Source organism: Peromyscus maniculatus, chromosome X (assembly GCF_049852395.1).
Source record: "Peromyscus maniculatus bairdii isolate BWxNUB_F1_BW_parent chromosome X, HU_Pman_BW_mat_3.1, whole genome shotgun sequence".
NCBI classification, from domain to species: Eukaryota; Metazoa; Chordata; class Mammalia; order Rodentia; family Cricetidae; genus Peromyscus; species Peromyscus maniculatus.
Window position 1 is genome coordinate 44,382,750 of NC_134875.1, and position 16,667 is coordinate 44,399,416.

Here is a 16,667-nt window from a genome sequence, read left to right on the forward strand (position 1 = left end):
CACCATGGCCCGGCTCGGCCCTGAGCCCCAAAACACACACAGGTTGCAACACTCCAAACCTTGTGCTCACCTGAGCTGGAGCTGAACGATGGAGCCCTGTAAGGCTTCCCCTACATGCCAACCCGTGCTTCCCCTACATCCCAGAGCTGACTACCATAACTCTTACATACTGTGCCTCTGAGTCACTGTTTATGTCTTCTCACAGTACAGGGGCACAGTAATACCCGGAGTACACACACACACAACACACACACACACACACACACACACACACACACACACGGACTCCTGTGTGCTCAGCAGTTCTAGATCTCTAGATGGAGGCTTCTGTTAATTTCAGAGCCTTCTCTAAGTATTCTTCCATCTGAGATGATGCCTGGACAGGGTAGTGGAGGACAAGGGGCTTTTGGACCTTTGATCCTAGGGGCTCTAACCTGGTTTAAGGCAAGGTGAGCTTGGCAGGTAAGACAGGAGTATGCAGCCTGCAGGTGTGTCCTGCATCCCAGAGGGGAGGCTTGTCAGGGGAGGCAGGGGCCATGAAATCTGGCCTCCATGGTACCTAAGTCCTACACGGCCTGTTTGTGAGCACCCCTGAGTCCAAACCCTTCTCGACCTGCTTCTACTTGGATTCACTTTGAGCCAACACACTGCCTTACTGGGTACACACACAACCAGCTTGCAGAGGATGATGATGGGTGGGGGCTTTCAGACCCCTTGTAGGGATCTAGATATGTGTTTCTGGAGCAGGAACCTTTTCTGACAGGTCCCAGGCCCTGAATTCCACTTGAAGCACAGATCCAGGGAAAACCCGGTAAAAGGAACAAAATGCAAGCCAGAGAGAATATCTGGCAGCCAGAGAAGAGAGGGGATGGCAGGAGGAGTTAAATGGATGACAGACATTTGGCCACAGTGGCTAGCCACCAGGCCTGAGACCCTGAGACCCTCCCAGAGATTCAGGGCAGAGTTTGTGTGGTCTCCGGAAGTGAGCTGTGGGTACTGCTGGGGATGCTCAGACAAGAGCTAGGGGGTGGCAGGGTGGCCTTGTGCACCATGGTACGGGCAGGCAGGCTGGCACCCTGGCAGGAAAAGCTCCCCACACCGACCATGATGCAAACCAGGCTGCAAAATCCTCTGCTGAGAAGTCCTCTGCTCCTGTCAGACATGGCGCCCAGAGGACCCCAGAGGCTGTGCTTCCGTGACCCGCAAGCCAAGCCTCGTGGCGCCTGCCCGGAGCTGGTCACCTGGACCCTGCTTCCATCTCAAGCTCCCCTGGGTCATAGAGCGGGCAATGGAACCACTTTGGTCCTGGGGGACTCACGAGGAAGTCCTTCCTAGCCGGCCCGCCTCCATTTCGGATGAAGCACAGTGACTTGCTGGCGGAATCTGCAAACTGCTTCCGCGTGATGGCAGCAGTTCACCACGAATGTCAGCCGCCAATGGCGAAGGGTGCTCTGCCTCCGCCCTTCGCAAAGCAAAAAAAAATTTTCAAAAAAAGGCCGGAATTCTCCTGTCTAGTTCCAAGATGGAGGCCAACCATGTAGCCCTGGACTGTACAGACCTGAGGCTCTAGGGCTGCTGCTAGGGACCCCAGGGTGTGCGGCGTGTGGGGGTGCGGTGGACAGATGTTGGTTAGCGAACTTAACAGGTTCCTCCATGCCCTGCACTGCCCTGAGACACTCGGCTTTGGGCGCAAGCCAGCCCATGAAGGCGGGTGGTGGAGGGTGTGATGGAGGTGCCCAAGTGCGGAGTGTGTGCATGTGGGCGCAGAAGCACTGGACAGACCACACCAGACCCTAAGGGAATCCTACACAAACCACATGCCAATCTGGACTCTAGGGGAGGAGCCTCAGAAATATACTCAAGGATTTGGGGACCAGGGGCTGAGCGTCGCCCCCTAGCAGCCAACCCAGGGTATTCTCACAGCTACATCCCTGCCCTAGAATGGCCCTCACCCCTGACACACACACACACACACACACACACACACACACACACACACACACACACACACACACACACTGCAGCTTTCAGAGATCCAGCAGCTGTCTACAAGACTCCACCCAACTCAATGGCACCCTAGGCCCAGCATGGGCTTCTCACCTGGCAGAAGGCCGCTCTGGGATGGACACAAGGGAAAAGGGCAGGCAGCTGTGTGCACTGGTCAGGACTGCAGGGTCGGGGGCCTGAGTCCCATGTTCCATGGTCCCATGGTCTGATATTGAGATGGGAGAGGAGAAGGGCTTCCTTCCAAAACCTTGGCCTCCTTGGTGAAGTGCATTCAGGTGGATGCTGCCCCACATCACACGAAGCAGGGATCACTAGGGGCCGGGGACATCCACAACTTCCCCTCAACAGGCAGGCCGTCCAGGTCCCTGAGCTAGAGACAAGCACACATCAAAAGAAGAATCATTGCACCCTCCTGCCCACTAGTCTACCAATACCTGGCCGCAGACCCCACCTTACCCGTCTCCTAGGCAACACCAGGCAACCATTCTGACCTACCTCCAGCTCTGTCACAATCCCTCTCCTCTGCAAAGTCCTCCATCTCCCACCCCTCATCTCCTCCTACCCGACCCTACCCTATACCAATTACCAGGCACCACGGAAAACGTCTCTTTCCATTCTCTAACATCCCCAAGACCCTGTAAGGCATGGAACTCTCTGTATGCTCTGTGGACACCCACCTACCTGTGGCAGGGCTAGGCACACACAGGACTCACTCAGCTCTTCAAGAGATTCAAGTGGACCTAGGACAGGCAACATAGAAGCTGAGGGACTCTTAACACAAACACCAGGATTCCTGCAGCACACAACCACCCCTATTCCAGGCGTCCTCACAGTAAATTCCCTCCAGGGGCCCAGATCCATGGAAGAGAAACAAGTGTCCACAGACAGAATGGGTCTGCCCACCAGCCTGCATAGAAAAACACTAACAAACTCGAAAACACCCCACATCCCACATGCAGATTCTCAATTTCTCTGCTACCCTCTGACTCCCTGTCCCCCCAACCATCTGTCTATCCTCCTCTACCTCCAATTCCACCTCTATCTCTGTCTTTCTCTATCCCTCCTTCCTATGTACACTCTAATCCTGGTCTCCAGGGTAGCTAGGCCATGTTCAGTCGGGAAATGCTTTGCACTCCCCAACAGGAAGCCTTGCTTCAATGAGCACTGAAAGCCTACAGAGGCCCACCTCCACACTCCTGACATCTTCCATGATGGAGCCTAGAAGAAAATCACTCTCCCTGCCACCTGGAGACAAGCCTGTCTATGCTCTTCCAAATCTTCCTCTCTACAAAGCTTCCTGGAGACATTTGCTGAGGCTAACAAGGGAGCTTCCTAGTGCTTCGGTTGTGGGGGGTGGAGGCCCTGACCTCCTAGACCTGCCTGGCAGGCCACTTCAAAGGACAGTCCTGCCACCTTCCCGATGGTTCCTACACAATGCTCTCATCCACCATGGCCCGGCTCGGCCCTGAGCCCCAAAACACACACAGGTTGCAACACTCCAAACCTTGTGCTCACCTGAGCTGGAGCTGAACGATGGAGCCCTGTAAGGCTTCCCCTACATGCCAACCCGTGCTTCCCCTACATCCCAGAGCTGACTACCATAACTCTTACATACTGTGCCTCTGAGTCACTGTTTATGTCTTCTCACAGTACAGGGGCACAGTAATACCCGGAGTACACACACACACAACACACACACACACACACACACACACACACACACACACACACACGGACTCCTGTGTGCTCAGCAGTTCTAGATCTCTAGATGGAGGCTTCTGTTAATTTCAGAGCCTTCTCTAAGTATTCTTCCATCTGAGATGATGCCTGGACAGGGTAGTGGAGGACAAGGGGCTTTTGGACCTTTGATCCTAGGGGCTCTAACCTGGTTTAAGGCAAGGTGAGCTTGGCAGGTAAGACAGGAGTATGCAGCCTGCAGGTGTGTCCTGCATCCCAGAGGGGAGGCTTGTCAGGGGAGGCAGGGGCCATGAAATCTGGCCTCCATGGTACCTAAGTCCTACACGGCCTGTTTGTGAGCACCCCTGAGTCCAAACCCTTCTCGACCTGCTTCTACTTGGATTCACTTTGAGCCAACACACTGCCTTACTGGGTACACACACAACCAGCTTGCAGAGGATGATGATGGGTGGGGGCTTTCAGACCCCTTGTAGGGATCTAGATATGTGTTTCTGGAGCAGGAACCTTTTCTGACAGGTCCCAGGCCCTGAATTCCACTTGAAGCACAGATCCAGGGAAAACCCGGTAAAAGGAACAAAATGCAAGCCAGAGAGAATATCTGGCAGCCAGAGAAGAGAGGGGATGGCAGGAGGAGTTAAATGGATGACAGACATTTGGCCACAGTGGCTAGCCACCAGGCCTGAGACCCTGAGACCCTCCCAGAGATTCAGGGCAGAGTTTGTGTGGTCTCCGGAAGTGAGCTGTGGGTACTGCTGGGGATGCTCAGACAAGAGCTAGGGGGTGGCAGGGTGGCCTTGTGCACCATGGTACGGGCAGGCAGGCTGGCACCCTGGCAGGAAAAGCTCCCCACACCGACCATGATGCAAACCAGGCTGCAAAATCCTCTGCTGAGAAGTCCTCTGCTCCTGTCAGACATGGCGCCCAGAGGACCCCAGAGGCTGTGCTTCCGTGACCCGCAAGCCAAGCCTCGTGGCGCCTGCCCGGAGCTGGTCACCTGGACCCTGCTTCCATCTCAAGCTCCCCTGGGTCATAGAGCGGGCAATGGAACCACTTTGGTCCTGGGGGACTCACGAGGAAGTCCTTCCTAGCCGGCCCGCCTCCATTTCGGATGAAGCACAGTGACTTGCTGGCGGAATCTGCAAACTGCTTCCGCGTGATGGCAGCAGTTCACCACGAATGTCAGCCGCCAATGGCGAAGGGTGCTCTGCCTCCGCCCTTCGCAAAGCAAAAAAAAATTTTCAAAAAAAGGCCGGAATTCTCCTGTCTAGTTCCAAGATGGAGGCCAACCATGTAGCCCTGGACTGTACAGACCTGAGGCTCTAGGGCTGCTGCTAGGGACCCCAGGGTGTGCGGCGGGTGGGGGTGCGGTGGACAGATGTTGGTTAGCGAACTTAACAGGTTCCTCCATGCCCTGCACTGCCCTGAGACACTCGGCTTTGGGCGCAAGCCAGCCCATGAAGGCGGGTGGTGGAGGGTGTGATGGAGGTGCCCAAGTGCGGAGTGTGTGCATGTGGGCGCAGAAGCACTGGACAGACCACACCAGACCCTAAGGGAATCCTACACAAACCACATGCCAATCTGGACTCTAGGGGAGGAGCCTCAGAAATATACTCAAGGATTTGGGGACCAGGGGCTGAGCGTCGCCCCCTAGCAGCCAACCCAGGGTATTCTCACAGCTACATCCCTGCCCTAGAATGGCCCTCACCCCTGACACACACACACACACACACACACACACACACACACACACACACACACACTGCAGCTTTCAGAGATCCAGCAGCTGTCTACAAGACTCCACCCAACTCAATGGCACCCTAGGCCCAGCATGGGCTTCTCACCTGGCAGAAGGCCGCTCTGGGATGGACACAAGGGAAAAGGGCAGGCAGCTGTGTGCACTGGTCAGGACTGCAGGGTCGGGGGCCTGAGTCCCATGTTCCATGGTCCCATGGTCTGATATTGAGATGGGAGAGGAGAAGGGCTTCCTTCCAAAACCTTGGCCTCCTTGGTGAAGTGCATTCAGGTGGATGCTGCCCCACATCACACGAAGCAGGGATCACTAGGGGCCGGGGACATCCACAACTTCCCCTCAACAGGCAGGCCGTCCAGGTCCCTGAGCTAGAGACAAGCACACATCAAAAGAAGAATCATTGCACCCTCCTGCCCTCTAGTCTACCAATACCTGGCCGCAGACCCCACCTTACCCGTCTCCTAGGCAACACCAGGCAACCATTCTGACCTACCTCCAGCTCTGTCACAATCCCTCTCCTCTGCAAAGTCCTCCATCTCCCACCCCTCATCTCCTCCTACCCGACCCTACCCTATACCAATTACCAGGCACCACGGAAAACGTCTCTTTCCATTCTCTAACATCCCCAAGACCCTGTAAGGCATGGAACTCTCTGTATGCTCTGTGGACACCCACCTACCTGTGGCAGGGCTAGGCACACACAGGACTCACTCAGCTCTTCAAGAGATTCAAGTGGACCTAGGACAGGCAACATAGAAGCTGAGGGACTCTTAACACAAACACCAGGATTCCTGCAGCACACAACCACCCCTATTCCAGGCGTCCTCACAGTAAATTCCCTCCAGGGGCCCAGATCCATGGAAGAGAAACAAGTGTCCACAGACAGAATGGGTCTGCCCACCAGCCTGCATAGAAAAACACTAACAAACTCGAAAACACCCCACATCCCACATGCAGATTCTCAATTTCTCTGCTACCCTCTGACTCCCTGTCCCCCCAACCATCTGTCTATCCTCCTCTACCTCCAATTCCACCTCTATCTCTGTCTTTCTCTATCCCTCCTTCCTATGTACACTCTAATCCTGGTCTCCAGGGTAGCTAGGCCATGTTCAGTCGGGAAATGCTTTGCACTCCCCAACAGGAAGCCTTGCTTCAATGAGCACTGAAAGCCTACAGAGGCCCACCTCCACACTCCTGACATCTTCCATGATGGAGCCTAGAAGAAAATCACTCTCCCTGCCACCTGGAGACAAGCCTGTCTATGCTCTTCCAAATCTTCCTCTCTACAAAGCTTCCTGGAGACATTTGCTGAGGCTAACAAGGGAGCTTCCTAGTGCTTGGGTTGGGGGTGGAGGCCCTGACCTCCTAGACCTGCCTGGCAGGCCACTTCAAAGGACAGTCCTGCCACCTTCCCGATGGTTCCTACACAATGCTCTCATCCACCATGGCCCGGCTCGGCCCTGAGCCCCAAAACACACACAGGTTGCAACACTCCAAACCTTGTGCTCACCTGAGCTGGAGCTGAACGATGGAGCCCTGTAAGGCTTCCCCTACATGCCAACCCGTGCTTCCCCTACATCCCAGAGCTGACTACCATAACTCTTACATACTGTGCCTCTGAGTCACTGTTTATGTCTTCTCACAGTACAGGGGCACAGTAATACCCGGAGTACACACACACACAACACCACAACACACACACACACACACACACACACACACACACACACACACACACACACACGGACTCCTGTGTGCTCAGCAGTTCTAGATCTCTAGATGGAGGCTTCTGTTAATTTCAGAGCCTTCTCTAAGTATTCTTCCATCTGAGATGATGCCTGGACAGGGTAGTGGAGGACAAGGGGCTTTTGGACCTTTGATCCTAAGGGCTCTAACCTGGGTTAAGGCAAGGTGAGCTTGGCAGGTAAGACAGGAGTATGCAGCCTGCAGGTGTGTCCTGCATCCCAGAGGGGAGGCTTGTCAGGGGAGGCAGGGGCCATGAAATCTGGCCTCCATGGTACCTAAGTCCTACACGGCCTGTTTGTGAGCACCCCTGAGTCCAAACCCTTCTCGACCTGCTTCTACTTGGATTCACTTTGAGCCAACACACTGCCTTACTGGGTACACACACAACCAGCTTGCAGAGGATGATGATGGGTGGGGGCTTTCAGACCCCTTGTAGGGATCTAGATATGTGTTTCTGGAGCAGGAACCTTTTCTGACAGGTCCCAGGCCCTGAATTCCACTTGAAGCACAGATCCAGGGAAAACCCGGTAAAAGGAACAAAATGCAAGCCAGAGAGAATATCTGGCAGCCAGAGAAGAGAGGGGATGGCAGGAGGAGTTAAATGGATGACAGACATTTGGCCACAGTGGCTAGCCACCAGGCCTGAGACCCTGAGACCCTCCCAGAGATTCAGGGCAGAGTTTGTGTGGTCTCCGGAAGTGAGCTGTGGGTACTGCTGGGGATGCTCAGACAAGAGCTAGGGGGTGGCAGGGTGGCCTTGTGCACCATGGTACGGGCAGGCAGGCTGGCACCCTGGCAGGAAAAGCTCCCCACACCGACCATGATGCAAACCAGGCTGCAAAATCCTCTGCTGAGAAGTCCTCTGCTCCTGTCAGACATGGCGCCCAGAGGACCCCAGAGGCTGTGCTTCCGTGACCCGCAAGCCAAGCCTCGTGGCGCCTGCCCGGAGCTGGTCACCTGGACCCTGCTTCCATCTCCAGCTCCCCTGGGTCATAGAGCGGGCAATGGAACCACTTTGGTCCTGGGGGACTCACGAGGAAGTCCTTCCTAGCCGGCCCGCCTCCATTTCGGATGAAGCACAGTGACTTGCTGGCGGAATCTGCAAACTGCTTCCGCGTGATGGCAGCAGTTCACCACGAATGTCAGCCGCCAATGGCGAAGGGTGCTCTGCCTCCGCCCTTCGCAAAGCAAAAAAAAATTTTCAAAAAAAGGCCGGAATTCTCCTGTCTAGTTCCAAGATGGAGGCCAACCATGTAGCCCTGGACTGTACAGACCTGAGGCTCTAGGGCTGCTGCTAGGGACCCCAGGGTGTGCGGCGTGTGGGGGTGCGGTGGACAGATGTTGGTTAGCGAACTTAACAGGTTCCTCCATGCCCTGCACTGCCCTGAGACACTCGGCTTTGGGCGCAAGCCAGCCCATGAAGGCGGGTGGTGGAGGGTGTGATGGAGGTGCCCAAGTGCGGAGTGTGTGCATGTGGGCGCAGAAGCACTGGACAGACCACACCAGACCCTAAGGGAATCCTACACAAACCACATGCCAATCTGGACTCTAGGGGAGGAGCCTCAGAAATATACTCAAGGATTTGGGGACCAGGGGCTGAGCGTCGCCCCCTAGCAGCCAACCCAGGGTATTCTCACAGCTACATCCCTGCCCTAGAATGGCCCTCACCCCTGACACACACACACACACACACACACACACACACACACACACACACACACACACACACACTGCAGCTTTCAGAGATCCAGCAGCTGTCTACAAGACTCCACCCAACTCAATGGCACCCTAGGCCCAGCATGGGCTTCTCACCTGGCAGAAGGCCGCTCTGGGATGGACACAAGGGAAAAGGGCAGGCAGCTGTGTGCACTGGTCAGGACTGCAGGGTCGGGGGCCTGAGTCCCATGTTCCATGGTCCCATGGTCTGATATTGAGATGGGAGAGGAGAAGGGCTTCCTTCCAAAACCTTGGCCTCCTTGGTGAAGTGCATTCAGGTGGATGCTGCCCCACATCACACGAAGCAGGGATCACTAGGGGCCGGGGACATCCACAACTTCCCCTCAACAGGCAGGCCGTCCAGGTCCCTGAGCTAGAGACAAGCACACATCAAAAGAAGAATCATTGCACCCTCCTGCCCACTAGTCTACCAATACCTGGCCGCAGACCCCACCTTACCCGTCTCCTAGGCAACACCAGGCAACCATTCTGACCTACCTCCAGCTCTGTCACAATCCCTCTCCTCTGCAAAGTCCTCCATCTCCCACCCCTCATCTCCTCCTACCCGACCCTACCCTATACCAATTACCAGGCACCACGGAAAACGTCTCTTTCCATTCTCTAACATCCCCAAGACCCTGTAAGGCATGGAACTCTCTGTATGCTCTGTGGACACCCACCTACCTGTGGCAGGGCTAGGCACACACAGGACTCACTCAGCTCTTCAAGAGATTCAAGTGGACCTAGGACAGGCAACATAGAAGCTGAGGGACTCTTAACACAAACACCAGGATTCCTGCAGCACACAACCACCCCTATTCCAGGCGTCCTCACAGTAAATTCCCTCCAGGGGCCCAGATCCATGGAAGAGAAACAAGTGTCCACAGACAGAATGGGTCTGCCCACCAGCCTGCATAGAAAAACACTAACAAACTCGAAAACACCCCACATCCCACATGCAGATTCTCAATTTCTCTGCTACCCTCTGACTCCCTGTCCCCCCAACCATCTGTCTATCCTCCTCTACCTCCAATTCCACCTCTATCTCTGTCTTTCTCTATCCCTCCTTCCTATGTACACTCTAATCCTGGTCTCCAGGGTAGCTAGGCCATGTTCAGTCGGGAAATGCTTTGCACTCCCCAACAGGAAGCCTTGCTTCAATGAGCACTGAAAGCCTACAGAGGCCCACCTCCACACTCCTGACATCTTCCATGATGGAGCCTAGAAGAAAATCACTCTCCCTGCCACCTGGAGACAAGCCTGTCTATGCTCTTCCAAATCTTCCTCTCTACAAAGCTTCCTGGAGACATTTGCTGAGGCTAACAAGGGAGCTTCCTAGTGCTTGGGTTGGGGGTGGAGGCCCTGACCTCCTAGACCTGCCTGGCAGGCCACTTCAAAGGACAGTCCTGCCACCTTCCCGATGGTTCCTACACAATGCTCTCATCCACCATGGCCCGGCTCGGCCCTGAGCCCCAAAACACACACAGGTTGCAACACTCCAAACCTTGTGCTCACCTGAGCTGGAGCTGAACGATGGAGCCCTGTAAGGCTTCCCCTACATGCCAACCCGTGCTTCCCCTACATCCCAGAGCTGACTACCATAACTCTTACATACTGTGCCTCTGAGTCACTGTTTATGTCTTCTCACAGTACAGGGGCACAGTAATACCCGGAGTACACACACACACAACACCACAACACACACACACACACACACACACACACACACACACACACACACACACACACGGACTCCTGTGTGCTCAGCAGTTCTAGATCTCTAGATGGAGGCTTCTGTTAATTTCAGAGCCTTCTCTAAGTATTCTTCCATCTGAGATGATGCCTGGACAGGGTAGTGGAGGACAAGGGGCTTTTGGACCTTTGATCCTAAGGGCTCTAACCTGGGTTAAGGCAAGGTGAGCTTGGCAGGTAAGACAGGAGTATGCAGCCTGCAGGTGTGTCCTGCATCCCAGAGGGGAGGCTTGTCAGGGGAGGCAGGGGCCATGAAATCTGGCCTCCATGGTACCTAAGTCCTACACGGCCTGTTTGTGAGCACCCCTGAGTCCAAACCCTTCTCGACCTGCTTCTACTTGGATTCACTTTGAGCCAACACACTGCCTTACTGGGTACACACACAACCAGCTTGCAGAGGATGATGATGGGTGGGGGCTTTCAGACCCCTTGTAGGGATCTAGATATGTGTTTCTGGAGCAGGAACCTTTTCTGACAGGTCCCAGGCCCTGAATTCCACTTGAAGCACAGATCCAGGGAAAACCCGGTAAAAGGAACAAAATGCAAGCCAGAGAGAATATCTGGCAGCCAGAGAAGAGAGGGGATGGCAGGAGGAGTTAAATGGATGACAGACATTTGGCCACAGTGGCTAGCCACCAGGCCTGAGACCCTGAGACCCTCCCAGAGATTCAGGGCAGAGTTTGTGTGGTCTCCGGAAGTGAGCTGTGGGTACTGCTGGGGATGCTCAGACAAGAGCTAGGGGGTGGCAGGGTGGCCTTGTGCACCATGGTACGGGCAGGCAGGCTGGCACCCTGGCAGGAAAAGCTCCCCACACCGACCATGATGCAAACCAGGCTGCAAAATCCTCTGCTGAGAAGTCCTCTGCTCCTGTCAGACATGGCGCCCAGAGGACCCCAGAGGCTGTGCTTCCGTGACCCGCAAGCCAAGCCTCGTGGCGCCTGCCCGGAGCTGGTCACCTGGACCCTGCTTCCATCTCCAGCTCCCCTGGGTCATAGAGCGGGCAATGGAACCACTTTGGTCCTGGGGGACTCACGAGGAAGTCCTTCCTAGCCGGCCCGCCTCCATTTCGGATGAAGCACAGTGACTTGCTGGCGGAATCTGCAAACTGCTTCCGCGTGATGGCAGCAGTTCACCACGAATGTCAGCCGCCAATGGCGAAGGGTGCTCTGCCTCCGCCCTTCGCAAAGCAAAAAAAAATTTTCAAAAAAAGGCCGGAATTCTCCTGTCTAGTTCCAAGATGGAGGCCAACCATGTAGCCCTGGACTGTACAGACCTGAGGCTCTAGGGCTGCTGCTAGGGACCCCAGGGTGTGCGGCGTGTGGGGGTGCGGTGGACAGATGTTGGTTAGCGAACTTAACAGGTTCCTCCATGCCCTGCACTGCCCTGAGACACTCGGCTTTGGGCGCAAGCCAGCCCATGAAGGCGGGTGGTGGAGGGTGTGATGGAGGTGCCCAAGTGCGGAGTGTGTGCATGTGGGCGCAGAAGCACTGGACAGACCACACCAGACCCTAAGGGAATCCTACACAAACCACATGCCAATCTGGACTCTAGGGGAGGAGCCTCAGAAATATACTCAAGGATTTGGGGACCAGGGGCTGAGCGTCGCCCCCTAGCAGCCAACCCAGGGTATTCTCACAGCTACATCCCTGCCCTAGAATGGCCCTCACCCCTGACACACACACACACACACACACACACACACACACACACACACACACACACACACACTGCAGCTTTCAGAGATCCAGCAGCTGTCTACAAGACTCCACCCAACTCAATGGCACCCTAGGCCCAGCATGGGCTTCTCACCTGGCAGAAGGCCGCTCTGGGATGGACACAAGGGAAAAGGGCAGGCAGCTGTGTGCACTGGTCAGGACTGCAGGGTCGGGGGCCTGAGTCCCATGTTCCATGGTCCCATGGTCTGATATTGAGATGGGAGAGGAGAAGGGCTTCCTTCCAAAACCTTGGCCTCCTTGGTGAAGTGCATTCAGGTGGATGCTGCCCCACATCACACGAAGCAGGGATCACTAGGGGCCGGGGACATCCACAACTTCCCCTCAACAGGCAGGCCGTCCAGGTCCCTGAGCTAGAGACAAGCACACATCAAAAGAAGAATCATTGCACCCTCCTGCCCACTAGTCTACCAATACCTGGCCGCAGACCCCACCTTACCCGTCTCCTAGGCAACACCAGGCAACCATTCTGACCTACCTCCAGCTCTGTCACAATCCCTCTCCTCTGCAAAGTCCTCCATCTCCCACCCCTCATCTCCTCCTACCCGACCCTACCCTATACCAATTACCAGGCACCACGGAAAACGTCTCTTTCCATTCTCTAACATCCCCAAGACCCTGTAAGGCATGGAACTCTCTGTATGCTCTGTGGACACCCACCTACCTGTGGCAGGGCTAGGCACACACAGGACTCACTCAGCTCTTCAAGAGATTCAAGTGGACCTAGGACAGGCAACATAGAAGCTGAGGGACTCTTAACACAAACACCAGGATTCCTGCAGCACACAACCACCCCTATTCCAGGCGTCCTCACAGTAAATTCCCTCCAGGGGCCCAGATCCATGGAAGAGAAACAAGTGTCCACAGACAGAATGGGTCTGCCCACCAGCCTGCATAGAAAAACACTAACAAACTCGAAAACACCCCACATCCCACATGCAGATTCTCAATTTCGCTGCTACCCTCTGACTCCCTGTCCCCCCAACCATCTGTCTATCCTCCTCTACCTCCAATTCCACCTCTATCTCTGTCTTTCTCTATCCCTCCTTCCTATGTACACTCTAATCCTGGTCTCCAGGGTAGCTAGGCCATGTTCAGTCGGGAAATGCTTTGCACTCCCCAACAGGAAGCCTTGCTTCAATGAGCACTGAAAGCCTACAGAGGCCCACCTCCACACTCCTGACATCTTCCATGATGGAGCCTAGAAGAAAATCACTCTCCCTGCCACCTGGAGACAAGCCTGTCTATGCTCTTCCAAATCTTCCTCTCTACAAAGCTTCCTGGAGACATTTGCTGAGGCTAACAAGGGAGCTTCCTAGTGCTTCGGTTGTGGGGGGTGGAGGCCCTGACCTCCTAGACCTGCCTGGCAGGCCACTTCAAAGGACAGTCCTGCCACCTTCCCGATGGTTCCTACACAATGCTCTCATCCACCATGGCCCGGCTCGGCCCTGAGCCCCAAAACACACACAGGTTGCAACACTCCAAACCTTGTGCTCACCTGAGCTGGAGCTGAACGATGGAGCCCTGTAAGGCTTCCCCTACATGCCAACCCGTGCTTCCCCTACATCCCAGAGCTGACTACCATAACTCTTACATACTGTGCCTCTGAGTCACTGTTTATGTCTTCTCACAGTACAGGGGCACAGTAATACCCGGAGTACACACACACACAACACACACACACACACACACACACACACACACACACACACACACGGACTCCTGTGTGCTCAGCAGTTCTAGATCTCTAGATGGAGGCTTCTGTTAATTTCAGAGCCTTCTCTAAGTATTCTTCCATCTGAGATGATGCCTGGACAGGGTAGTGGAGGACAAGGGGCTTTTGGACCTTTGATCCTAGGGGCTCTAACCTGGTTTAAGGCAAGGTGAGCTTGGCAGGTAAGACAGGAGTATGCAGCCTGCAGGTGTGTCCTGCATCCCAGAGGGGAGGCTTGTCAGGGGAGGCAGGGGCCATGAAATCTGGCCTCCATGGTACCTAAGTCCTACACGGCCTGTTTGTGAGCACCCCTGAGTCCAAACCCTTCTCGACCTGCTTCTACTTGGATTCACTTTGAGCCAACACACTGCCTTACTGGGTACACACACAACCAGCTTGCAGAGGATGATGATGGGTGGGGGCTTTCAGACCCCTTGTAGGGATCTAGATATGTGTTTCTGGAGCAGGAACCTTTTCTGACAGGTCCCAGGCCCTGAATTCCACTTGAAGCACAGATCCAGGGAAAACCCGGTAAAAGGAACAAAATGCAAGCCAGAGAGAATATCTGGCAGCCAGAGAAGAGAGGGGATGGCAGGAGGAGTTAAATGGATGACAGACATTTGGCCACAGTGGCTAGCCACCAGGCCTGAGACCCTGAGACCCTCCCAGAGATTCAGGGCAGAGTTTGTGTGGTCTCCGGAAGTGAGCTGTGGGTACTGCTGGGGATGCTCAGACAAGAGCTAGGGGGTGGCAGGGTGGCCTTGTGCACCATGGTACGGGCAGGCAGGCTGGCACCCTGGCAGGAAAAGCTCCCCACACCGACCATGATGCAAACCAGGCTGCAAAATCCTCTGCTGAGAAGTCCTCTGCTCCTGTCAGACATGGCGCCCAGAGGACCCCAGAGGCTGTGCTTCCGTGACCCGCAAGCCAAGCCTCGTGGCGCCTGCCCGGAGCTGGTCACCTGGACCCTGCTTCCATCTCCAGCTCCCCTGGGTCATAGAGCGGGCAATGGAACCACTTTGGTCCTGGGGGACTCACGAGGAAGTCCTTCCTAGCCGGCCCGCCTCCATTTCGGATGAAGCACAGTGACTTGCTGGCGGAATCTGCAAACTGCTTCCGCGTGATGGCAGCAGTTCACCACGAATGTCAGCCGCCAATGGCGAAGGGTGCTCTGCCTCCGCCCTTCGCAAAGCAAAAAAAAATTTTCAAAAAAAGGCCGGAATTCTCCTGTCTAGTTCCAAGATGGAGGCCAACCATGTAGCCCTGGACTGTACAGACCTGAGGCTCTAGGGCTGCTGCTAGGGACCCCAGGGTGTGCGGCGGGTGGGGGTGCGGTGGACAGATGTTGGTTAGCGAACTTAACAGGTTCCTCCATGCCCTGCACTGCCCTGAGACACTCGGCTTTGGGCGCAAGCCAGCCCATGAAGGCGGGTGGTGGAGGGTGTGATGGAGGTGCCCAAGTGCGGAGTGTGTGCATGTGGGCGCAGAAGCACTGGACAGACCACACCAGACCCTAAGGGAATCCTACACAAACCACATGCCAATCTGGACTCTAGGGGAGGAGCCTCAGAAATATACTCAAGGATTTGGGGACCAGGGGCTGAGCGTCGCCCCCTAGCAGCCAACCCAGGGTATTCTCACAGCTACATCCCTGCCCTAGAATGGCCCTCACCCCTGACACACACACACACACACACACACACACACACACACACACACACACACACTGCAGCTTTCAGAGATCCAGCAGCTGTCTACAAGACTCCACCCAACTCAATGGCACCCTAGGCCCAGCATGGGCTTCTCACCTGGCAGAAGGCCGCTCTGGGATGGACACAAGGGAAAAGGGCAGGCAGCTGTGTGCACTGGTCAGGACTGCAGGGTCGGGGGCCTGAGTCCCATGTTCCATGGTCCCATGGTCTGATATTGAGATGGGAGAGGAGAAGGGCTTCCTTCCAAAACCTTGGCCTCCTTGGTGAAGTGCATTCAGGTGGATGCTGCCCCACATCACACGAAGCAGGGATCACTAGGGGCCGGGGACATCCACAACTTCCCCTCAACAGGCAGGCCGTCCAGGTCCCTGAGCTAGAGACAAGCACACATCAAAAGAAGAATCATTGCACCCTCCTGCCCTCTAGTCTACCAATACCTGGCCGCAGACCCCACCTTACCCGTCTCCTAGGCAACACCAGGCAACCATTCTGACCTACCTCCAGCTCTGTCACAATCCCTCTCCTCTGCAAAGTCCTCCATCTCCCACCCCTCATCTCCTCCTACCCGACCCTACCCTATACCAATTACCAGGCACCACGGAAAACGTCTCTTTCCATTCTCTAACATCCCCAAGACCCTGTAAGGCATGGAACTCTCTGTATGCTCTGTGGACACCCACCTACCTGTGGCAGGGCTAGGCACACACAGGACTCACTCAGCTCTTCAAGAGATTCAAGTGGACCTAGGACAGGCAACATAGAAGCTGAGGGACTCTTAACACAAACACCAGGATTCCTGCAGCACACAACCACCCCTATTCCAGGCGTCCTCACAGTAA

The 16,667-nt window shown here is 55.2% G+C and overlaps 1 long non-coding RNA gene across 1 annotated transcript in view; it reads right to left on the reverse strand.

Moving 5' to 3' along the window:
- LOC107399739 (uncharacterized) overlaps positions 1-16,267 on the reverse strand; it is a 30,548-nt gene extending 14,281 nt beyond the window's left edge. Inside the window, exons 1-9 of the long non-coding RNA XR_013047948.1 lie at positions 15,925-16,267; positions 13,067-13,125; positions 12,479-12,755; positions 9,602-9,660; positions 9,014-9,290; positions 6,135-6,193; positions 5,547-5,823; positions 2,689-2,747; positions 2,101-2,377 (exon numbers count right to left, since the gene is read on the reverse strand). This is a non-coding gene — a long non-coding RNA (uncharacterized LOC107399739). The remainder of the gene's footprint in view (positions 1-2,100; positions 2,378-2,688; positions 2,748-5,546; positions 5,824-6,134; positions 6,194-9,013; positions 9,291-9,601; positions 9,661-12,478; positions 12,756-13,066; positions 13,126-15,924) is intronic.
- Between the last annotated feature and the right edge of the window lie 400 nt (positions 16,268-16,667).